The sequence below is a fragment of the Anolis carolinensis genome, chromosome 2, assembly GCF_035594765.1.
Source record: "Anolis carolinensis isolate JA03-04 chromosome 2, rAnoCar3.1.pri, whole genome shotgun sequence".
In the NCBI taxonomy this organism is placed as follows: Eukaryota; Metazoa; Chordata; class Lepidosauria; order Squamata; family Dactyloidae; genus Anolis; species Anolis carolinensis.
In genome coordinates this window covers 224,103,726-224,129,730 of record NC_085842.1, presented here as the reverse complement: position 1 = coordinate 224,129,730, position 26,005 = coordinate 224,103,726, and the positions used below count along the sequence as shown (strand labels likewise).

Genomic DNA, 26,005 nt, shown 5'->3' with positions numbered 1-26,005 from the left:
TTCGTTTAATGCAGAAATGTTGCTTACACATTCCGTAGATCTTTGGATAATCCTAAACATGTGCTCCTGTTTCAGAGTTTAGCAAAAGCTCATATCAAGGTCATACCTGGAATGTGTCTTTGACCAACATTTCAGAAAACAAAAGTGGCCTAGTAGTAAGCAAGGCACATTTCTTTGTGTATGCGCAGTAACATAGTAGATCTAGAGCGTCTCAAATTGAAAGATGAGAACTTTTAGGCTAGTGGTGGTAATAAGGCCATGTGCTACCATCTTCCTGATAGCTCAATAATGAAAAATGGAATGTTGGTGGAAAGCAAAGGAAATTTAGAGATGGACTTAAATCTCACCTAAAAAAAGATAGCATAAACACTGAGAACTGGGAAGTCCTGGTCTTTGAGCGTTCTAACTGGTAGTCAGCTGTTACCAACAGTGCTTTGGATTTTGAAGAGACATGAATAGAGATCAAAAGGGAGAAACATACAAGAGGAAGTCACGTCAAGCAAAACTTTGTCAGGACCACCTTCCATCTGGAAATCTATGTAAAAAGACCATGTGGATCCAGAATAGGTTTCTACAGTCACTTAGGAACCCACTGCTAAGCCTGTACTCTTGGAAGACAATCATATTTAACCACAAGCGATTGCCTATCAATAGATAGTATCTCCTCATTGCCAGTCCCCACTTTAGTTGGAATGAATGAATTTTCCCAATGTTCTCTATTATTATGCAAAGTATATTGCAGTAATTTGATGTTGAATGGGCAGTTTAGACTCTTTAGCTTTGCTAAATCTCATCCTAGTGCAATGGTTCACTGATCTAGATCAACACTTTGGATTCCTTTTTGGAGTTTGAATATATGATCAGTCTTTATGATATTTCAGTTTTTGCCTTTCCACAAGTGGGTATTTTATATGCAGATGGGACTGTGTGCGTATGAGTGTGCTTGAATTTTTAGTCTTTGACAGGGGGCATTGTATTTGAATACAATGGTGTGGCAGAGAAACTGTGAACTTTCACAGTTAAAAGTGGAAATGGATAAAGCATGTTCTGAAGATATGTAAAGGGTTTAAGGAAATCTTTCAGTTTTGCTGTTTGAGATACTGTTAAATCAAGCTTTCTTGGGAAAGATTTTGACAGATACCAGTGAGGCAACCAGAAGTGGGAGAAAATGAAAAGGAATCTTTAACTCATCTGTTCACACAGGCTACTAATCAATGTAACATCTCTTGCTGGTAATTATCTTCAGAAGCTTGACTATATCCTGCAAAGCTCCAATCACACCCTCTGTTTCTGCCAGGTCATCTTTTAGATAAGTCTGCCTTAGAGAAAAGTGTGGATTTTTTTTGTTATTGATCTACATCTGACACTTTTAAACCCCTTTCAAAGGTCTACAGGAAGAGAATTAATGTAAGCACCAAAAGTGTTATGCATCTGGTGATGGCAAATCAATGGCAGATCAATGACTTTCATTTTCTCTTCATTTGAAGGCTAGGTTTTTTGTTTTGTTTTAACACATCAGATGAGTGGGAAAAGAATATTTAACTGTTGCTCTTGCATGCGGGGTGGTGGTAGATTATGGGTCTGGATTCTGAGAGTTGGCCTTTGAATGGGAAGTTGAGCTGAAATTTTTAAAGAAAAAATTCTGTACAAATGTCTGAGATCTTTCATTTTATCATCACCATTGCTACCAACTGCCCTTTCAAGAATAGCTCAGTTTAATAATAATAATAATAAAACTTTATTTATACCCCGCCACCATCTCCCCAACGGGGACTCGGGGCGGCTTACATGGGGCCATGCCCAAGACAATACAATAAACCATAACATAATACAATTAAATAATACATTACATAAAATAAACAGTACAACATAAGATCAAAACAGCAATATAACACGAGCGGGCCGCATGAATACTACATTTAAAAACTAGATTAAAAATTAAAACTCTGGGTGAGAAAGGGATCAGAATAAAACCTCGAGGGACGGGACATCAGATAGTGAACCAGTCTAGAGGATAAATATCGGGGGGGAGTAGCATAGAACATTTACTCTCCGAAAGCACACCGGAAGAGCCATGTTTTTAAATCTTTCCTGAAGGCTAAAAGGGTGGGGGCTTGCCTGATTTCAATGGGCAGCGAGTTCCACAAGCGAGGGGCCACCGCAGAGAAGGCCCTCTCCCTTGTTCCTACAAGGCGAGCCTGAGATATAGGTAGTGGCGACAGGAGGGCCTCCCCCGATGATCGGAGAGGTCGGGCAGGTTTATGGTAGGAGATACGGTCACGAAGGTAGGCGGGTCCCAAACCGTTTAGGGCTTTATAAATGATGGTCTGCACCTTGAATTGGGACCGGAAGATGAACGGCAGCCAGTGGAGCTCCTTAAACAGGGGAGTAGATCTCTCCCTGTAACTCGCCCCCGTTATTAGTCTGGCGGCCGAACGTTGGACCAGCTGTAACTTCCGGGCCGTCTTCAAGGGAAGCCCCACGTAGAGTGCATTACAGTAGTCCAGTCTAGAGGTAACTAATGCATGCACCACCGTGGTCAAGTCAGACTTCACGAGGTATGGTCGCAGTTGGCGCACAAGTTTGAGTTGTGCGAAAGCCCTCCCGGCCACCGCCGACACCTGCGCTTCAAGCGTCAGTGCTGAATCCAGGAGGACCCCCAAACTGCGGACCTGTGATTTCAGGGGGAGTGCAACCCCGTCCAGCACAGGTTGCCACCCAATACCCCGATCCGACGAGCGACTGACCAGGAGGGCCTCTGTCTTGTCAGGATTGATCCTCAGCTTGTTCCTCCTCATCCAGTCCGCCACAGCGGCCAGGCACTGGTTCAGCACCCGAGGGGCTTCCTTGGAGTCAGGTGGGAACGAGTAGTGGATTTGTGTGTCATCTGCGTAGAGATGGCAACACCCTCCAAAACTCCGGATGACCTCTCCCAGCGGTTTCATGTAGATGTTAAAAAGCATGGGGGATAAAATAGACCCTTGCGGGACCCCACAGGTCAAAGGCCAGGGGTTAGGGTTAGGGTTAGGGTTAGGTGTCCCCCAGCTTCACCATCTGGGAACGGCCCTCCAGGAAGGACTGGAGCCACTGCAAAACAGTGCCACCGAGTCCCATCCCGGAGAGCCTCCCCAGAAGGATACCATGGTCGATGGTATCGAAAGCCGCAGAGATGTCCAGGAGAACCAGTTTACAGAATTTTCTTTGATATTCTCCACCATTCTTTTGTGAAAGCTTTGTGGGATGAGGTGGTCCAGAGAACTCTGGAGCATGCCCACCTATTGAAACAGTTTCTGAGGCTATTACTTATAGGGGAATAGAAGCAGAAAGAGTACTGCTTTCTTGCCATTGCTTGGGAGGGAGAGGATTGCCTTATTTCCATTGCTGTTGATGATCCGCACCCAAAAAAACTAAATGTGTCTTCAGAAAGTTGAGGAAATGACCCATCCCAAAGTGGGTACAGAATTTTCAAATGTCATTTGTTGCCAGCTTCAGATAGGAATGTGTGGGACTCAGGTTCTTAGCAATGTTATCTTCAAGCAAATATTGTCTGCTCAAATACTTGGATTACTTCCCTCAATTTCTGCATCCTGTTCATGCATATATACCAGGATGGACAAATGTTGTTGGATAGCAACTCCCAACAACTGTACCCTCCAGATGTTGTTGGACAGCAACTCCCAACAACTGTACTCTGCACTGCCATTGTGAGGGATGCTGAGAACTGCAGCTTAAGAATGTCTGGAGGGAAGCACTATCCTCCTCTTATGTATATTAATTACAGATTTATTTTTCTCATTGTGAACCAAAAATTGCACCGCCCATACTCGAGGGGGTACAGGGTCAATTTTAGGGTGGGGAAAACTCTGCAAACACGGACATTTTTAGACAAACACAAACCTAGTATGCTCTATTTATTTTCTCTTGTCCTTGGTTGTTCTGTCCTCTCTGCAAAAGTCAGTTTTTGTCTATGTCTCTTGGAGATGATGAACCCTTTATTGTTATTTGTCATCATATGAGCATTGTCCTATGGCAACCCTATGAATGAGAGATATTCAAACCCCCCAGTCATCAACTGTTGCGGTATGGTCTTGAAAACCCAGAGGCATGGCTTCATTGATTAAGTCTATCTGTCTGTTCAGTCTCTCTGAAAAGGGAAAGGGACATGTTGGTTAGACTTGTGAACAGCAACTGCTACATTTTACAGTGGGTCTCACTTATGATGCGCAACTGGTAGTATGCAATCTTGATTTTATGTGTGTGAGAGAAATAATAATAATAATAATAAAACTTTATTTATACCCCGCCACAATCTCCCCAACGGGGACTCGGGGCGGCTAACATGGGGCCATGCCCAGAGCAGTACAATATAATAAAATATAAAAACAACATATCATAACACAATTAAAACAATACAATAAATAATAATATACATTACATCAAGAAATCAAAGAACCAGTAAAAACAAGGGCGGGCCGCATGAACACAGAGATAAAAACTCGGGGTGAGAGAGACAAAGGAGTACACCACAGGGGACAGGGACATATGAAGGTGGAGCAGTCTAGGGGATAGATGTTGGAAAGGAGTAACAAAGAAATATATGGCAGTAATTACTCACCAAAAGCACAGCGGAAAAGCCATGTTTTTAAGTCTTTTTAAAAAGCTAACAGAGTGGGAGCTTGCCTGATCTCAATGGGCAGTGAATTCCATAATCGGGGGGCCACAGCAGAAAAGGCCCTCTCCCTTGTACCCACAAGGCGGGCCTGGGATATAGGCAGTGGCGATAAGAGGGCCTCCCCAGATGATCGCAGAGATCGGGCAGGTTTATGGTAGGAGAAAGTATATGCATGTATGTAAGTGTGTGTGTGTGTGTGTGTAGAGAGGGAGAGAAAGGGCATTCTCATCAAAAGCACTTTTAATTTGAGTTAGCTTTGAAGAAATCAAAGTCTATTTAATTGTGTTAGTTCATTAGTGGAAAGACCATGACTGAATGCTGCCTCTCTGTGAGGCTGAGACAACCAGCCATTATTTGAGGTGTTGGTGTTCATAACTGATTGCTTTCTTGAAGCACAAGGACAAAAAATCACCCATGTAATGTAGTGATTTGAGTACTGCATCAGGACTGGGAGACCAGAATTTGAATTACTGCTTGGACAGGGAAACCCATAGGATAACCTTGGAAAAATCTCACAGCCTCAGAGGAGGACAATGGCAACCTTGTCCTTGAACTAATCTTGCCAAGGTAACTGCATAAGAAATCACTGTAGGGTCACCATAATTTTGATGGTGCACAACAAGAAGGGTGTCAAAGATTGCATTTTCCTTTACCACAACTTTTATTGGTTGAAACAAAAATAAATCTTCAAATTGAAAAATAAAGAAAAGTTTTATTCTCTTACCATTTCTTATAGAGAAAAAGAACTGGATTTAATTTAACATTTGTGTTCCATTTTGCAACCCTTCCTACAGTTTTACATCTGGGAGAGGAGAATATGGACTTTAAAACAAAAGTGGTTACCTAACCAGGATTAAGTTGACTAATTAAATTAACAGTCTTCATGCTTGTACAGTGGATGCAAAAAGTACCGTGTAAAGCAACAAAGCACCGTGTAAAGCACTCCAAAGGAGATGAGATGCTTTAGGTACCTCCCAGATGTATTAGATTACAATTCCCACAGTCCTTTACCATTGACCTTGATGGGTAGCACTGATAATGTAGCAGTGCCAAAAAAAATGTCTCTGATTCTGTAATAAAAGATTCAGGGGGAAAAACCTGAGCAGCCAACCTCTCTCTATAAAAGGCAGAATACATTTTATTTGGCATATCTCAAGTATACAGTAAGTGAAGTGGCTCTCACATACATCATTTCAATAATCCTTAAAACACGTTTGGAAGGTAGGTTACTATTATTTCCATATTGCAGGTGGAGTACATTTAGCTAAGACTGAAATAGAAAGAATTTTGCCAGTCCTAGATTCAAAAAATAATGTCATGTGCTAGCACCATCCTCTGCCTCACCCAGTTATTATTCTTTAAAATAGGAAAGTATCATTAAAGCATCAAATATAGGTGTTGAGCAATTCAGTTGGGCATGGTTGAATAGAATATGACATTGGACCAGTTTCAGAGAGAATGGAAAACCATGACCTTCCAGAAGTCATTCATTTCAGTATTATTTGTGGTTTCACATTCCCAAGAACGTATCCTCCACAAATATGGGAGACAAGCTCTAAAATAGGAATTGTTCAGATCAGGGTCTTCAACGCATTTTGCTGCCTGAGATAAGGTAACATAAGTATTCCCAAACTTAGATTATTTTGGTACTAAAGGACAAATAAATCATACAAGACCATCTATTTCTCTTAGGCAATAAAAACCCCACCAAATAATGAGCTAAATATCCAGTCAGTTTCTGCTTTTTCATAACCCCTACCTGCTGCCAATGAGAGATTTTGTCCCCTGCATGACCTGTAACACAGTTTTATGGCAGGTACTGACTCTAATTTAAATGGAAACACATTGAAAAAATAGATTATGCTAAGGTAGGTTCTTTCTACATTTTCAGGAAAAAAAGTAAAAGAAATTAAGATGGCATTAATTTGAGAAAGTAGGTTAATGCAGCATTAAGCTTAAATGTTTCAAGTGAACAAACTCGGGGAAAAAAAGAAAAATTTCTTCCCAATATGAGACTGTTAATAGAATTATGTAATAAAGACCTTTGGCACCAGAAATAATGGGAAGTCATAGGGCTCGCCTATCTCTCAAGGCAGAGCTAACAGAGCTCCATTAACTAAGAGAAACATTTGACTTCATTGTAGGGAAGCTTGTGCAATTTGATATGGTCAAATTCCAATAAGAATTGACCTGATCCACACCTACTGAATTAATGTGGTGAATATAGCACTGGAACCCATTAGTTTTTGCACTCCTCAAAAGTTTTGTACAGTTTGGAGCTCAAAAAAAAGTATCAAATTTCTTCTTTTTTTTTCAGAGAGAGAATTTGCATTTTGAGATAATTGTAGTTGAAACACGTTTAAGTGCAAATGCTCGAGTTTTTTTTTAACCCATTCAAATAGAACATATTTGTGGGTGAGTGCCTGTGAGTTTTGAGAGTGATATGGACTATAATATCCAGATTTTTTCATCCCTTCTTGGCAGTTCATTGCCATTTTTAAAATATTCTAAGGGGAAGGAATTATAGTATGATGTGAATGGATGAGTCCCATGGGGATGGGTTTTACAATTAACATATTGGATGTAAACCTGTTGTGAAATTCCTACAAAGTGGTAGCAGGCAAGTCTTTATTTTCAGATATCTTCCTCTTTTAAACATGAGGTAGTACAGGAGCCTTGAATCCTTATATTGATTTCAGATTATTTGGGTTGCATATACAGTCATCCTTCCATGTTTGCTGGGATCAGGGTCACAGGATCTCAGTGAGAGTGAAAAACCACAAATAAAGAAATTGTTACTGTTGTAACCTAGAGAACACCCCTCTAAAGATGTCTAGGTCTTCTACCTGGAAATTGAACATAGGACCACCCCGGAGGACCTAGATATCCCTAGAGAGGTTTTCTCTATGTACTCCAACATGAGTGGAGGAAGCTGACCATAGAAGAACCACACTCTCTAGATTAGTGGTTCCCAATCTTTAGGCCTCCAGATGTTTTGGATTTCAACTCAGAAACCCCAGCCATCTTACCAGCTGTTAGGAACGGTGGGAGCAGAAGTAAAAAAAAATCACCTGGAAAACCAAAGGTCAGGAACAACCATTCTCGAGCAAAGCTTTCCAAGCTGTATGTCATGACACTGTTAGTGTGTTAGCTGTAGTGTGTAGGTGTATAGCACAAATTTAGTGAGAAACCTCTTAGTCTATGTGAAACAAGCAATAAATCATAAGGTTTTCATGAGATAGGTTATATCCCCATATATTTCATTACTACAATTTATGTATATGTCCATATTTCTTATAAGGGTTTGGTTGAACCTCTGATTTGCTAGTAAAACTGAATTACTGTGTTACAAAATTATGCATGTATAAACATGTTGTATTATTAACATGAAATGTTTGGAAAACTCTGCTCTAGAAACTCCTAGGGAGAACATTTTAATCAAAGCCATGAATAATGAAATCCACAAAATCTGTAAATGTGGAGACATGTAGAAATGTGTATTGTACTCCAATTGATAGCTCCATGGCAGTTAACTGTCATAAATACTGTGTAAAAAAATAAACCAACAGCAAAAATAAATAGTGTAAATTTCTACAACTCCAGGCAGTCACAACTCCTTGACCCATTTCAAACCGTCTTCAGAGCAGGATACTGAGTTGAGATTGTTGTGTCACCTTAGTGGATGGTTGTCTTAACACTGACAAGGGGTGCTTCTAGATCTATAAGTGGCTTTTGATACCATCAATCATGGCATCCTTCTGGAATGCTTGGAAGCACTGAGAAATGGAGGCACTGTGTTGCAGTGGTTCCTGTCGCACCTTTCAGGAAGATTCCAAATTGTGATGTGTGGAGATAGTTGCTCTTCAAAAAAGGAGCTGTTATATGGCACTACACAGTGTGCCATTCTATACGCAATGCTTTTTACACACAAAGAGAAGACATTACAGCCCCGGTGGGATTGTCAAGAACCTTCCCAAGTGCAATAAAGTAGTGCAGATGCCAACAAGCCTGTTGTCCTCAAGATTTTTTTAACTGCATCAGTCCCATCTAACAAACCACTCTTGGAGCTTGCATTCAAAACATCTAGAGGGCACCCATTGGCCTACTCCTGAAATTCTGTGTATGTGAACATGCTAGTAGATTATCTCTGGAGGGCATTAGCTACATAAAGTTTTCAGCAATGAATCCAGAATAGTGAAAAATAGTTGCCTTTCTGTTTGAATATTGGATAGTACCCTTTTGTCTTTAATGGAAAAAGAAGGAATTTTGGAATTTTATGGTCAGGATGCACTATCTAAATGTTAAATCTCTTCAGATAGGCCTACCTAGCCAGTTTTTAAGCATGAATTTTAAACATGTGTCTTTTGTTTAATTTCTGTTTGTGTATTTTAATATGTATTTTATAAAAAAATACATTTTAATATATATCTTCTATAGAAATACATTTCAATATGTGTATTTGTGGTATTTTTATGATGTTTATGTGTTTTAATTATTCTGTAACCCTCCTTGAGCCATGAGGAGAAGTGGGCAATAATAATAATAATAATAATAATAATAATAATAATAATAATCTACACTTGATCTTAGCCAAAAGGCCGCTATCTGCCTAGAAGATCAGAGGGCAGAGGACTCTTACAAGTAAAACAAGCAGTCAAAGAAGAAGAACATGCCCTGGCAGAATATGTAAAGCAAAGTGAAGAACCTGCTTTGATTGAAGTCAAAAATCTGAAACTCCTCAAAGCACAGCAGACAAAGAATCAGTACAAGAAAACCGCACTACAAACTAGAGCTGACAGCTGGCACAACAAAACATTGCATGGAAAGTTCCTTGACAAAATTGAAGGAAAAGCTGATAAGGAGAAGACCTGGCTCTGGCTCACAAATGGGACCCTGAAGAAGGAGACAGAAGGCCTAATCCTTGCAGCCCAGGAGCAAGCCATCAGAACAAATGCAATTAAGGCCAAGATTGAAAAATCAGCTGATGACCCAAAATGCAGACTGCAAGGAAACCGACAAAACCATTGATCATATCCTCAGCTGCTGTAAGAAAATCGCACAGACAGACTACAAACAGAGGCACAACTATGTGGCCCAAATGATCCATTGGAACTTATGCCTCAAGTACCACCTCCCAGCAGCAAAGAACTGGTGGGATCACAAACCTGCAAAAGTATTGGAAAATGAGCACGCAAAATACTGTGGGACTTCTGAATCCAGACTGACAAAGTTCTGGAACACAACACACCAGACATCACAGTTGTGGAAAAGAAAAAGGTTTGGATCATTGATGTCGCCATCCCAGGTGACAGTCGCATTGACGAAAAACAACAGGAAAAACTCAGCCGCTATCAGGACCTCAAGATTGAACTTCAAAGACTCTGGCAGAAATCAGTGCAGGTGGTCCCGGTGGTGATTGGCACATTGGGTGCCGTGCCAAAAGATCTCAGCCAACATTTGGAAACAATAGACATTGACAAAATTACGATCTGCCAACTGCAAAAGGCCACCCTACTGCATGCATCATCCGAAAATACATCACACAGTCTTAAACGCTTGGGAAGTGTTCGACTTGTGATTTTGTGATATGAAATCCAGCATGTCTATCTTGTTTGCTGTGTCATACAATAAAATAATAGTAATAAATATAGACAGATGTTTTGGAGTCAGATTCTGAATAACACACATATCCTATATCTTTATTTTAGGGATTACAGCCCTATGTCTCTTAATGTTTTATGGATGAGTTTGATTTTTCAAAGTAATGCCCAGAAATCATATATATTTATTTATATACATTTATTCATTTGTTTATGACATTTTAATCTATGTTTCACACTGATTCAAAGGGCATGCATTAAACTGTTGTAGTAATAGCATTGTTCAAAACTTTTCCCCTTATTATCTGCAGTATACCATCTCCTTTGTGTACGATGTATTCTTCCAGGAATAATAAGAATAACAAACAAAAGTACCCCACACCTATTTGTCACCAGTATACCTTGTCAAGCAGTAATTCCTTTATAGGGGGATGTATAACTAATGCCTTTTTATACTTCTCCCAGGTGAAAGCAATTTGGTTGTAAATAAATCCCTAAAACATGATTTCATTTTCTTCTGCTGTTTTCCTTCCCACGCGTCAAGTGAAATGGGCTCTCTTGTGTGCAAGAGTTTCAGAAAATGAGCAAAACACCGTATGTCACATTTCCCTTTGCTTAGATTACTGCAAATATTATTGGGAAAACATTGTTCCATCTTGTTAGCCCCTAAGAATCACACTGAGAGGCGAGTTCAAGAGAAATGAGAAACACAAGTAAGGCTTTCACCTGCTTGCAGGAGTTACCCTGGGATAGGGCAGTATTTAAAGATCTCTCCCCCCACAATAATAGCAATTATATGTTCATGCACGCATGCTTCCATGCCCAGATTTTATGTGTTGTAGAAATTTGATCATTTTACAAAACAAAACCATCTGTATCTGTATCCCCTCTGTAAACACGGGGATACTGTGTGAACCAGGGCAGTATTGGGCAATAATTCAAATATGGATTTGTGCATCACAGTATCTGGCAAGACTTCTTAAAATTGGACTTTATTCTGAAACAGTGACAAACCAATTCACTATCCAAATGGTTCTGTTGTACAACATCTTCATTTTTGTTATCATTGTCATCCCTTTATTATGAAGTATTTCCTTGTATGAGATGCTGGAGCCCATAAAATGTAATTTTTCTGACTTGTGTAGTCTATCAATAGATCCAAGCTATATCCTTTCATTCTTCCAATATATTCAGAATAGCATAGCAAGATTGCAAAAATACTAGGAACAGTGCACTCCCCAGCAAATGGTTTCAGAGACAAACTGTGAAAAGGTTTTTGGACAGGGGTGGATGAGGATATTTCAAGAGGGGTATAGCACGGATCTGTGGTTACCTGTGGATAGAGAAGAGCTAAAGGAAAAAAGTGGACTGTGGTATTACTGAGAGAAAGTGTATGTTCCTGAAGCAGCCCGGATAAGGGTACTAGAGAGATCTCATGATCATAAGACAGCTGGTCCCTTTGGATATGTGAAAACACTGCAACTAATATCCCGTCAGTTCTGGTGGCTGAAAATCCGAAAGGACGTAAAGAGCTATGTGCAAGAATGTGGCACCTGTGCCAGAGGAAAGTCGCTGGTTGGGAAACCAAGAGGATTATTACAACCAGTGGCCAATCTGGCTAAACCCTGGAAACAGATCACCATGGATTTCATTGTTGATTTGCCTGAGAGTAAAGGGTTTACCATTATATGGACCATTATCGACTTGTTCTCGAAACATGCTCATTTTGTGCCACTTAAAAAAGTCCCAAGCGCACCACAGTTAGCGAAGCTGTTAATACAGCATGTATATTGCCTCCATGGGTGCCCCGAGAGAATCATATTGGATCGGGGACCACAATTTACGGCTAAGTACTGAAGGGCTTTTCTACGTATGTTGGGAGTTGAGCAAGGGTTAAGATCAGCCTTCCATCCTATGACTGATGGCTGCACGGAGCGAGTCCAGAAGTCCTTGGAACAATTTTTGAGGTGCTATGTCAGTTATCAGCAGGATGATTGGGAGCAGTTGCTGCCATTTGCTGAAGTGTGTTATAACAACTCATTCCATGCATCTATAGGTAGTATGCCATTCAAAGTGGTTTATGGACAGGACTTTGTACCAATCCTGGAGTTACAGATGGAGCAAGGGGGAAAAGAGATCCCCTCCGAGTGGAGTAAAAAGATAGCTGTCAGTTGGCCAGTCATCAAAAGTGCATTGGAAAAATCCAGAGAGGATTACAAAAAGTTTGCAGATAGGAAGAGGGCCACAATTTAGTCTTCCAAGAACTTATAAACGCAGTCTCCTCTAGTTCCAGATGTTTAATTTGAGTCCGATAGAAAAGAAAATGATAACGATGGTGGGAGGGATTCCAGGAGCATGAAAAAAGAATGAATTTCTATTTTAGAGTTAGAGCTGAGGAGAGACTAACCTACTCCACCTCTAGGTATGTGTCAGGCTTGAAAACAATTTGCATAATATTTATAAGGATTTATTTTGTGTTCTGGTCTTTATTTTCAGCAGAAAAATAAAATATAATAATATTAGAGTGTTAATGGGACTACAGTCTCTGGGTGCCCTTCTGATCAACCATCATCTGGATTATTGCCTTCCCTAGCTCCAAAGTAAGTTTGCATAATATTTATAAGGATTGCATAATATTTATAAGGATTTATTTTGTGTTCTGGTCTTTATTTTCAGCAGAAAAATAAAATATAATAATATTAGAGTGTTAATGGGACTACAGTCTCTGGGTGCCCTTCTGATCAACCATCATCTGGATTATTGCCTTCCCTAGCTCCAAAGTAAGTTGTTCAAATCAAGGGAAACTAATTAGTTTAGAAATGGCAGTGGTGGACATTTCATGTCACTATATGCCTTTTGTGTTTTAAGTACCATGGACAGCATTGATACATATGATGTGTGTATATATAATGCACATATAATGCATATATTAAACCATGACTCAGTTAGAGGTGGGGATCCCCATTATTGAAGCAGTAACTGCAAGTCTGTATGTGTGAATAAATGAAGTCAGAAAAAAGTCAGACAAAGGTTTGTGAGTCTACTCAGACAATATTTATATGAGATGCTGTAGTTAACAGATGGTGTGCTCTAATGATGCATATTTTCCACAGTGTATAAGATTTAGACATATAGCCTGCTTCTGTCCTTAAGATATATTTGTTGCCCTTGCAGATCAGCAGCTAGTTAACATCTGTGTCTTGCCACCTAAGGTTTACTGTAAAGTATACTTGATAATTAGTTGTTATATATTAGAACTGAATTAATAATTTGCACAATAAATTTATGAAATTATATGTGAACAGAATAATATGAACAAATCATAATGACCTTGGGTAGAAGCCATAATGCAATAACATTGTACCGTTGGGTTGCATTTTGTTATTATGATGGGTTGTACTGGGACATCTACTAGGGAATTATCACTGGGAGATTATAAGTGCAGGGCAGTGAATAATTTGATTCTTTCTCTCTCAAATACTGTGGTATCTTCTTTTATTCTAAATATCTTTCTCAGTGAAATTTCAATCCATAGAATCCCCCTTAATTGTTGGCTTTGATAAACCCTCCCAGTATCTAATCTAAAGCCACAATTCAAGCATGATGAAATAGGATTATAACTGTTTTGTTTCTATTTGGGATACTAGACTTGTCCTGGTCATGCAAAATCATAAATAGTAAATAAAATTTGAAGGGTTAATTAAGTATAGTCTTGAGGGTGCAAACTACTGCAAAAGCATGTGTGCAACAAGCAGTAAACCACCCATGATTACAGATAGATATATACATTTTGCCATAATAGTAACACACTTGCTCAGAGCATAGGCAGAACCATTGCTCTATCTCTTATAGAAAAGAACAAACTGTTAGGTAGCCAAAATTGAGCACTTTCTTTGGTTACTTGCTATTTTTAATGAAGTAGTGGAAGATACATCTTCTTTTGAGAGATATCTTTCAAATAATGATCCATATAATGATAATATTTATGGTCAATTTGTAAATAGGAATTACTGTCGGATTGTATACAATATGATATGTCTAATATTGTAAAATGAGGAAAGAATGTATACTTATACATTTTGATTGATAAATTAATAAAAAAAATAAAAAAGGAATTATTGGCAACTATTACATGTATACTGTGTTTTAAGACTGAATAAGGCAACATGTTCTTTTTGGTTCATTGGTTGTCTTTTTAGACATACACCCCTTGGGAACTGGACAAGGACACTCCAATTCTGGAAGATTGTGTTCACAGTTTGAGTGTGTTCTTGGTTTGTCTCTCCAAATGCCAGCCCAGTTTGATGCCACTGTCAGAAATGCATATTACCAGTTTTGGTTAAGAAGCCAACTGTGTCCCTTGAATTGGAGGACTTAAAGATGGTACTGCACACACTAGTAACCTCAAGGTTAGACTTCTGCCATGTGTTGTACATTGGGTTTCCTCCAGACCAACCTCAGATATTCCAGTTTGTTCAAAACATCTCAGCCATGTCAATTATGGAAAGATCTAGGGATGAGCATATTACATCTATACTTAAACCACTCTGCAGGTTGCCAATTGGTTTCCATGAAAAGTCAAAAGTATTGGTTCTGTCTTTTAAAGCTCTACATATAGTGGCCCACTTGCTAATACATCCTGTTTGTCACATGGTCTGAAAGAAAAGCAAGCAAGAGCTAAACTTGTGGAAATTTCAAGTCTATGAATTGTACTGTACACAGGTACACACAAACAATGAATTAGCTTGGTTCAATTGTGGTGTTAAAGAGGGGGGGGGACATTTTATAGGGATGTGCTATACAGTAAAGGGAATTGGGGTCAGTAGTAGTTCCAGTGTCAATAGTGATAATATTTTTCAAAGTTACGATGGATCAGAATGAACCTCTTTTGAAAAATGATGTCCCCGTTCATGAATACTTCTCATTTGTTGAAAGCTCTGAAGAATGGTCATAATGCAAAACAATGGGAGGATTCATTTCTAAGGCTCATATATGGAATCCATATGACAATAACATCCCAGGAAGCTTATAGCATGAGTTATTCATGTGCCACTCTAAATTTGCTAGTTTTTAAAATGCTGATTTTATTGTGGCTACTTTTTTTTTTGTGGAAAATATATGTGACAGATATAATACTGCAACAACCAAACACAACAGAAAGGAAGAAATTATTTTTAAAAGGTAAGCTTCAGCAGATAAATTATGTAATTTAAACACTTTTCTTTAAATTATTCATGCATTATACTCAGAGCAAAGGGCTTGATATTGGATTACTTTCTTCTTTTCTCTCTTTTGGTAGCCACTCCTCTGGATTGTTCTTGTAGAGGTGAATTTCCTGACCTTTCCTCTTGGGCATGTGCTCTTGGCCTTCTGCTCTTGTGACCTTTTTGTGATTAAAAAAAATTGGCACTGAACCATCTTATTTCGGTTCCTAGGTCAGCCTAAAGCAGTGCATGCATTGTTGGAGACACCTCTATAAGAAGGTCAGAGCCCAACACTTTATTTTTCTGAGTGCATATTATCAAGTCAGAGCTCTTTAGAGATTTAATCAGCAACTCAGTACTAAAACACACACCTTATTTTAGCTACTGTGTCATCAGTTACACACCTTTACAAAGCTTCACTACCTTATGCAGTCTTGTAGATTTTTACTTGGAAATAACACACCTTAGATTCAGGCTATGTGCTCCACTGGTTATGTGCAAATAGGTCATGTTGTTTTCTGTTCAGAACAAGATATCACATCGCCCACTTGGAGATGTAAATGCAAAACTTGTGAAAAATGATAAGATTTTTACAATACAGCATTAATGTGAGATGCTAGATAACACTGTTTTTAAAGTCAACATGTTACAGTAGTTTGGGTGTTAGACTATGACCCTGTAGGACAAGGTTTGAATTTCCACTTATCCGTGGAAACCCACCTTTGGTTGACCCGGGATGGCATCTAGCCACTCTGCAAGGGAAACCTCGGGGTTTGGGGTGAGGTGGGACAGAAACCTGGAAGGAAGCGGGTTTTTTATCCCATTTACTCCCAGGTTTATGTCATATCTGGAAGGGCCCTCCATGATGAATTCACTTTAGAGTTGTCATGGATTGGAAGCACCTTGGAGTTACACAACATCAATAAGATATGGGAACTATATGGCCTTCACGGTGCTCATGGGGAGTATTTTTTTATTTATTCATGTGTTCTTGAAACATCACACAAGCAGTATTTAACTGTAGTGTGTTCTTATCTCCCAACATCACTGCTTCTCTTTTGAACACTCAGAAACTACCAAAAAAGTTACTCATTTGGAGAGTAACTCCCAGAATTCCTCAGACAGCATGGAATGCAGATGCAAGTGTTGTAGTCCAAAATATAAAACTGCCATTTTCTATCCATTACTAGCGCCATTCCATTTCTTCTGCCACTCAACTTTCCAGAGCTACTGAGCATGGCCAATCCACACTGCCCTCCATTTTAATTGTTTTGTTATTTTTCAAAATAAGGATTCTCCCAAGTGTGATTATATCTGTTTCTTGAACTCCCTTTTTTGGCTTCAGTTATGTTGATACACACCCCTTCAGTCTTCTGTGAAAAAGATTGATTTCATATTCTTCCTTACATACAGGATGGAGCCCCTGGTGGTGTAGTGGGTTAAAGCCTTGTGACATGAAGGTTGGGTTGCTGACCTGAAGGCTGCCAGGTTCGAATCCAACCCGGGGAAAGTATGGATGAGCTCCCTCTATCAGCTCCAGCTCCATGCGGGGACATGAGAGAAGCCTCCCACAAGGATGGTAAAAACATCAAAAACATCCGGGCGTCCCCTGGGCAACGTCCTTGCAGACGGACAAATCTCTTCACACCAGAAGCGACTTGTAGTTTCTCAAGTCACTTCTGACACGAGAAAAAAAATTACATACAGGAGCATCAGCCATAAAATGCCCAGGAACAGACCAAAGGTCAGAATGAATGAATCTTCTTTTTCGAATTTAGTGTCAGCTTAGGTGTCCCTCTTGTCTTCTGACAGTAAACAATTAATTTTCACCAACTTTCAAGAGAAAAAAAATACAATAACAACTGTATTTTCTCCCTCTCCTTATTTTCAGCATTTATTTGAATTCCTCCAATGTGCTGCAGCTAATGATAGAATAAACACACATTTATCTGTCATGCAAGAAGTGTGTTGTGCAGTAAATGCTCTTATTGTCACGAGATTGACACTCTAATTGGTTATCTCAAGTCATATCCCATAAATGCCATAAGTCGATTAGCATGCCAGGTACTACTGAACAAAAAAAAATCCTAAAGAATCAAAATGTCTGCCACATAGTAGTGTTTTAATTTGATTTTCTCAATTGGTGTAATTCCTCAGGGAAGATTCTGATTCTCCAGAGAGATGCACAAAAATAAAATAAAATAAAGACTGAGAGAGAATTTTTTGTAAGTGAACCAAATTCTCAATGCACTTCAGCTGAAAATGCCTTTTCACATGGTTATGACATTCAACCTACAAGGAAGAGAATGTTCATAAGGGCAGCAATATACATTGGTGGAGATCTGTAAGCAAATGTTGTGCCTGTTTCTTGTGATTGCAAAGCAAATCCAAAGTATTTGAAATTGTATTGCTGGAGAGAACCTTTTCATCAGTGGTGTCTGTTTTCGAATGGCTTCCCCTTGGAGGCTCAGTTGACGACATTGGCTTCATCAGTTGACACCAACAGTGGCTTAACCAAGCAAACCCATGGCTCTTTATTAAAACATCTGGGGCCCAACTGATTTACTCCAAAATATTTATGACCATTGTCTTCTATTTTTAAATTGTTTGCTTGTTCAATATGTTTTAATTCATTATTACATTAGAGCTGAAACAATAGGCAATGAGTATGAATCCCATCTGAAATCCTGTGGCTGCCTCCTGCAGAATTCTGGGGCTTGAGACAGGACCTGCCTGGCTGAGCATTTTAAAGGCACCTCCCTTAAGCTACAATCATTTTATTATTTTAGTCTGCTTAAATTGATTTGACAGGTAATGCTGCCTGGAATCCTAGGGTACAGAATGGTATATAAATATTTATTTAATTAATATACTGATAAAAATATACAAGTATGCAAGGGACATATTGGATTGATAGGGCCCTGTTCATGTGCCCTAATAAAACCTTAGTTACGCTTACAAAGTTTCTGGTGACAGATCTGGCTAAAATAGTGAACAACAGAATCCAGATCTTAAGAAAGAGAACACAATTAGAAGAATTAAGAAATTATGTTAATCAGCCTATGCTTATTTGAGAGACTGAGATTTGGTTTACTAGTAGCAACCAGCTGTTTGGGTTTTGCCATGTAGACTTTTCCTCCTGTTACACAAACTTTTAGTTTCAGTAAGCAAACTGATGGATGGACGGTATCCTTGAAGTGACTGGGTTGACCTTGAAGGAACTGGAGGTGGTGACAGCCAACAGGGAGCTCTGGTGTGGACTGCTCCATGAGGTCACGAAGAGTCAGAGATGACTAAACGATTGAGCAGCAGCAGCAAGCAAACTGAAGTCAATAATTATAGACGCTCCATAATTTTATTAGGAGTTGTGTGTAGTCATTTAGGTGGGAAAATAATACACATTTACCAACTGTTGAATCAAATTTGAGTGTGTTTTCTCTGTCTCCATAAATCAGTTTGAATGTTCACTATAATTGGTTGGATCACTCTGTATTTTGTGATTCTGTAGTTTGTAATTGTTATCCCGGCTATTCAGATTGCTTCCTGACAATGTTGAACTTTGTTGTTGAAAGCAATACAGTGGTGTCACAATATTATTTTTTATTTTATGTGGTTTAGAGCATGGTGATGCCACATTTTCTAAAATCTTTGTTGAGGGAAGAATAAGGACTGCTACAAAAATGAAAACTATTCTGCTCTAAATATAAGGTTTTTAAGGAAATTGTAAATGCCAAAGATCCTGTTTCAGAAGCCATCCGCTCCCAACAGAAGAAATGTGAATACACAAAATAATACAGTTTATGCTGTGTTATTTTGTGTGCTGCTTATTTTGTTTATTATGATGTTATTTTATTACTCCTAAGCTATATTTTAACTGTGTTGTTCAGGCCTGCCCCCATGTGAGCTGCCACAAGTCCCTTCAGGGAGATGGAGGCAGGATATAAAAATAAAGTTATTATTATATTATTACTCCACTGCAAGATTGGAACATAATATTCCAGTTTAGATGTGAATTTTCAATGCAAAGTTACCAGAAATTGCTAATGAAATTCTCATTCATGTCATAGAGTGATATGAAACCTCTCCTATTTGTGAAGGACAAAAATATATATATATATAAGAAATCATCCAGTTTACTTATCACATTCTTACATGTGGGAATTAAAAACCTCAATTGAAAAATTGCTTTCAAATGCCTTTATGTGGGCAAATTGTCCTGTGTCTTTTAGCTCTTCAAAGCTGTGTCGAAAACACTAAAACAGCTTTCATCTCTCTCATCTTATTTCGTGCTCCTATATCCAGTGGCAATTCCTTAAGTCTTAATATGTATTTAATCAAGCAAACATGTTGTTGAAGCAAAAAATGGATGTGGCTGCTTGAAATGTTGTTCAGAGGGGAGGAAAAAAAGAGCTTTTTGGCTGGAGAGGAGGAAATTGTTCCATTAATTTTAGTTCATTCGCTCTTCTTCATGAGAACCCCATCCTGACCTGTTCATTCAATTTCAACAGAAGTCTTAAATGGGTTTTTGTTCTTTGAAACATGGAATTACTTTGCTAAATCAAATGAAGCACAGCCCATTTTGATCCTTCCTTTGTGCACACTCAGCGTTGGCTCTATTTATTGAGCAAACATACCATCGTATGGCTGTCAACCAAGTGTATCTGATGGAAATTAAAGCATCATCTCATCCTTTTCACACACCAATCACACCAAGGTATAGAGAGTCAGAAATGATTTGGATATGGGAGTTCATACTGGGTCTTAAGTGATATATAAATCTAAGAAGCAAGAAAAAAATAATAGAAATGAGAAAAATAGATGATAGTTCAAAGCTACAGCTTCATTTGTGATATTAAGATCCCAAAACCTAGTGCGGGAAGGAATAAACAAAAAAACAGGAATGATTTCACATATTTTTTCTTTTGTATGAGTGGGTAGGGAGGTGAGTCGTCACTGCCTGTGTGATAGATGGCTAGCTCCAGAACAGCCCCTTCACCTCTTGAGAATAGCACTGTTGAGGGACTGTTGAGCACTGTTCACAAAGTATCCCCATAATTCTGAGCTGGGGACAGCAAGGTGGTTATCCCTTGGCTCCTCCCTTCACTTTCTGAGGATAAGGAGCTTAAAAACCTGGCTCTTCCAAAAGGCCTTTGATGCTTAATTTGTTGTTGGATTGATCTATCTGCCCATTTTATAATAGCCCCATTCTTGAGGTGTTGCCATTGTTATACTGCATTTTATTGTCCATTTCAACTGTGAAATTACCTTCCCCATTTCGACACATTCTGCACTTTGCCCGGGTTCTATGAATTAGTCTCCTGTTTTTAATATTGTATGCTTCATGTTGATTTTAATGATTGTTTTTACTGATATTTATGTTTTCATTGGGATAATTGTGTTATTGCTTTGTTATTGATATTTGATTGTTTCATCGGGCAAGGCCCCATGTAAGCCGCCCCGAGTCCCTTCGGGGAGATGGGGCGGGGCATAAAAATAAAGTTATTATTATTATTATTATTATTATTATTATTATTATTATTATTATTATTATTATGTGAATGTTCAGCTCCATCTTCAGGGCTCAGTTATGTCTGTTTCACCTATACCTCCCTTTCTTTGTTACAGCTTCAGGAGTTCAAGCTTGTGAATAATCCTAATTTAGAGTGTGAAACCCACAAATATGGAGGGTGAACGCCACATGTGGTTTATCATAATATCTAGAACTTGCATTGGCTCACATACAGGCTATTTGGTTTTTAAAAAAATTGTTTTTATTGTTGTTTTGCCGTTTTATCCCAATCCCACCCTCCCCTCCTTGTACATGCAATTTATACAACAAACTACAGAAGTTACATTTGAAATATTGATCTCAATCTTAATTTTTCCACTCACATCTTAGTACATTCTCTGAATAGTTCTTAACTGGTTCCCACATCCCCCTGATTATTGCAATTTTTTCAATTTTATCGATATTGTTCCATTTGCAATTTGTTATTTCCACATGTAACTTATCAACTATATACTTATACCAATTCATCAGAATCCATTTTGTTTTATCTTTCCAACCCCTCACTAAAAGAAAATTGTGCACACGCTATTAATTTGACAACCATTTTTTTCTTTTTGTATATTTTTCACTTCTGTTATCCTTGCATGTAGTACATTTCTATTAACTATAACTATTTGTAGATTTAGCATTCTATTGATTTCTCCTTCAATCATTCTGCAGTATTCTTGGACTCAATCCCATTTCCATGGTCCAGGCTATTTGGTTGACCACACCTTCTTGTACAAGCCTGCCTGGGCCCCGAGATATTCTTCTCTCGGTCCCAATTCAATCGCAAATTCCATTGGTGGCTGCTCCTAAAATCTGGAACTCCTTTCTTCCAGGGAAACCAGAATTAGCCTGCCTTTCCAGAGGCAGGCTAAAACCTTTTCATTTAGGCATGCTGAAGAGTTTTTTAAAGATCAAGTCAGGGGTTGCCCTCTGAATACATTTTAAATTAGTTTTAAGGGTTTTAACCATTAATTTTTTAACAATATCATTGATATTCTAATATTTGTATATTTCTAATATTTGTATATTTGTATATTTTTAATTTTTAAATGGCATTGAAATACTTTTAATGTAAGCCACTTTGATATTCCTTTGTGGAGAGAAAACGTGGGGTAACCATAAATATCATTATATCATAGAGCTGGAAGAGACCACAAATCCCATGCCTTGCAAAAACATGCAATCAGTCAAAGATGGCCATCCAGATGGTCATTTTTCTGTTTAAAAATCTCCAGAGAAAGAGCAGCTCCAGACAGCAGTAAAGTCCACTTTGACCTCAGTTTAAAAAAACCTGGGTCAGGACGGACTGTAGTCCACACACTGTCAAAGAAGCCCATGTTTTCCGTGGGTGTTATTTACAGGGAGACAACCCCACCCTCTCCCCAAACCCCTTTAAAAAGCATTGAAAAAGAAAATTACTTAAAGGACCCACCTTTGAGGAAGAAAATTGCTCCTGCTCCGCTTCTCCTGACATGTCATTACTAAGCACCAGGAGAGGGCCAGCAGAATGGAAATGTCAGTCCCGTAAGTAATTTTCTTTTTAAACATGCTTTACAGAGGTTTGGGGTTGATGTGCTCGCACATTTCCTGGGCCTGATTCAGCCCGAAAAACCTGAGACAGCTGTACAGGATTTCTGATTGGCTCGTCCAGACAGTGGCCATAATGGGTTTGCCCCACACCTTCTTGGAAGGCATGGAACAAACCCACTAACAAATAATCTCACCACAAAGCAGAGTTTTCCTGCTTTGTGTCAAATGCAATCACTTTTCTGTGGGACGTCATCTGGATGCCCCACTTTAAAATGTGGGAGCTCCCACTTTAATGGGCTGTCTGGATGCACCCAAAGAGACTTCACACTGTGAGGCAGCTGAACAGCTCTTATTTCAGAAAGTTCTTCCTAATGTTTAGATGGAATCTCGCCTCCTACAATTTGAATCCATTGTTCTGTGTCCTAGTCTCCAGAACAGCAGAAAACAAACTTGTCCCCTCCTCAATGTGACATCATTTCAAATATATAAACATAGCTATCATGTCCCCTCTTAAACTTCTCTTCTTCAGGCTAAACATATCCAGCTTCTGAAGCTGGTCCTCAGGGGTTGACTTCTAGTCCTTTTTCCATGAACGTTTTCCATGAACAAATCACTTTTTAAAACAACCATAGATGTGTAGGTGGTAGAACCCTTTAAAATATAGCCCTTTGACTAAAACTGTGCTTGCCATCCACATATTGTCTCTCCCTTCTTCAATGCTTTTCATTTACTGAAATGCTTGCTTGAATTAATTTCCAGGTCTGTGCTATTAGACAGCCATAAAGAGGATAGTTTTAATGAATTGTGCTGAAAAGCGCCCTTGCTGAGTCATAACTGTGATAATAAAAGTCACATAAAGAACATGACCCAACCACAATTCTAAGGAGACAGTCATTTTAATGTGAAAACATCATTATAAGTATGAATGTATGTGAGACTGGGGGTGGAAAGTTAATTGTCTCTTAGGACAATAGGTGAAGCATTATAACCAGCAGTTGAAGCCAACTAAGGGAAGAAACTGCCTCTTTGTTCCAAGCTGAATGGGTAGTTAAGAAACGTTAAAGACACCTGGGTTGATATGTATTCTTCCTCTATCAGCTTCCATTTGCATCACTTGCTTAATAGGAGAAATTAAACAGAAAGCTTCCAAATTATCCAAATAGGGAACCTATTACGTTTGCAGTATCCCACTGCATTCAGTTTTTAAAAGAGTAGTTTTTTTCTGTCTTGAATGTGAAGAAATTTAAGGTAAATTCTTCAAGTATCAACTGAAATGTATTCCTTCTCCATTTCCACCATCCAAGTTAAATGCATATAGTTATTGTCATCAGGGAGAAGACATCTAAATTGTAGGATTAATACAGTCCAGCGCCACTTTAACTGCTATGGCTCAGTGCTAGGGAATCTTGGGAGTTGTAGTTTTATAAGGCACCAGCATTCTTTGGCAGACAAAGCAAGATGCCTTGTAAAACTACAAGCCCATGATCCCACAACTTTGAGCCATGGCATTTAAAGTGGTGTCAAACTTCATTAATCCTTCAGTGTAGATGTATCCCATGTTGCACATGATTAACATAAACATGTTAAAAACAAGGGAAAAGGGGCCACCCTAATTAATTTCTACTGTGGAGGAATGTAGAGGGAATTAAACCCAGGTCTTTAAGAGTTTAGCACTCAAATTCCTGAAACTGGAAGGAGAAATCTGCCAGGTCTGTTTTTCCACAAGAACACTTAAGGAAAAAGAGACCCAAAGGACTTTCCATTCTGAACATGCTGAAATGTGAAAACGCGAGTACATTGTACAATGAAACCAACTAAAACATATCGTAATTCTTGTCCTTCTTTAATTCCAGCAACAACATTGCTTTATTCACCCTGCAGACCCTTTCAAACTTGAAGTTGTTGTTATAAAATGGCTAGATTTCCAATTTGGAATATGTCAGTGCCTCTTAAGTAGTCAGTCCCAGACTTCATGCTAAAACACATTTTGGAGCTATGGGAAATAAATTAATTTCTATTTGTTTTTTTAAATCTATTACCTTGTTTCATCGTTTTTATTCTTGCCTTCAAGCATATCTATTTTAATTGCTTTTGATTCTATTTTTTACCTATGCATTTCTATTTTTTGTTTTGTTTATTTGCGCTGCTGTCAGAAAACTTGAGACTCCCTTTGGGGGGAAAGGCAGGGAAAATATATATCATCATCACAAAGTGGGGAAAATCCATAGGGAGTCTTCTTACTAGTCCATCCTTAGAAGAAGATGCTGTATTGATCTTTACAGAAGCCACAGTTCTGACACTTTCTGTAGCTGTTCTATACAAATAATCTATAGTTATTGGTTTATTTATTTGTTTGTTTTGCCTTCATAGAGAGTTAGAAGTGGCAGTAAGTATGGCATCTTCAAAGGCATGCTAGATTTGGGGGGCATTTGAAAATTCTTTTACTTGTAGTGCTTCCTATACATAGTGCATCTGCAGGAATGTTCTGTGGGCAGAAAGCCCCAGGATCAATCACTGACTTTTCCAAGTACCTCTCCTGTCTGAAGACACAGATAAAGCTTCAAATTTGACTTTTGCTGATTTGATTTTTCCATGGGTTTGATTGAAAAGGGTTACATCTAGGAATCGCTAGGTCCTCAAGTGTGATTCTGTGCTCAGCTTCCAGTGGAAGTTGGCCATAGAGCCACACTGGAAAACCTAGTAATTCCTATAGATATGTTCTTTCAAGTAAAAAAAAAACCATAGCAATTTCTTTGTTTTTGGTTATTGACTTTCATGTTCTGTTTTACTTTCATCTTTCAGGTCCCTGGGATTAAAGGTTATGTGCCTTTAATGCCAGAGAATGTTGAGGGCTGTCTGTAGACACTAGAAGGTTCAAGATACTTTTGTTTCTTCACGCTAAGTTTACTTGAACTGCTGGATAAGAAGTAAACTGAAACATGTTTAACTGTTCTTTTTGTTGTGCAGGAACCTATCACTATATTTTCCATATTTTTGCTACCTCTGAGCATTACGTCTGTTAAAGAAATAATGCCCAGAAAACATACTTCGTTAACCTATACCTATATAGAGCAATGCCCTTTGTTTCTCATCATTCTTCCATGAAGGCTACTCACTAGATCAAATGAGAAACAATCAGTCCTTTAGTGGATTGGCCACAGCAGAAGTAATTGTCTCATTTGATCTCTTCTGTACAAAATCTCAACTCTTCAATTGCCAGAGGATGCTGTTCATGTGTCTCTGTCTGGATTATTTTATGTTTGCCTCTTTCAGGTCAAGAATGAGACTCACAATAGTGACTCAGTGGAATGGGCTCTTCTCAGAGAGAGCTCTACAAGGCCTCAGAATTTAGTTTGGATTCAAGCTAAACACAAAAGTTGTCCTGAAGTATCGATCTCCACACATTGTTGCACTCCAGCTCACAGAGGTCCTGAATAGCAAG

General features: G+C 38.7%; 1 protein-coding gene across 8 annotated transcripts in view; it reads left to right on the top strand.

The window, feature by feature from the left end:
- Nucleotides 1-26,005, top strand: part of lingo2 (leucine rich repeat and Ig domain containing 2) — an 867,433-nt gene that overhangs the window by 116,419 nt on the left and 725,009 nt on the right. The window contains exon 1 of one of the 8 annotated variants that reach the window (XM_062974161.1): nucleotides 2,989-26,005. The exons of the other annotated variants lie outside the window; for them this stretch is intronic. The gene's annotated coding sequence lies outside the window, so the exon portion shown is untranslated. Of the gene's footprint in view, nucleotides 1-2,988 lie in introns of those variants that run through there. 8 annotated transcript variants of the gene reach the window in all.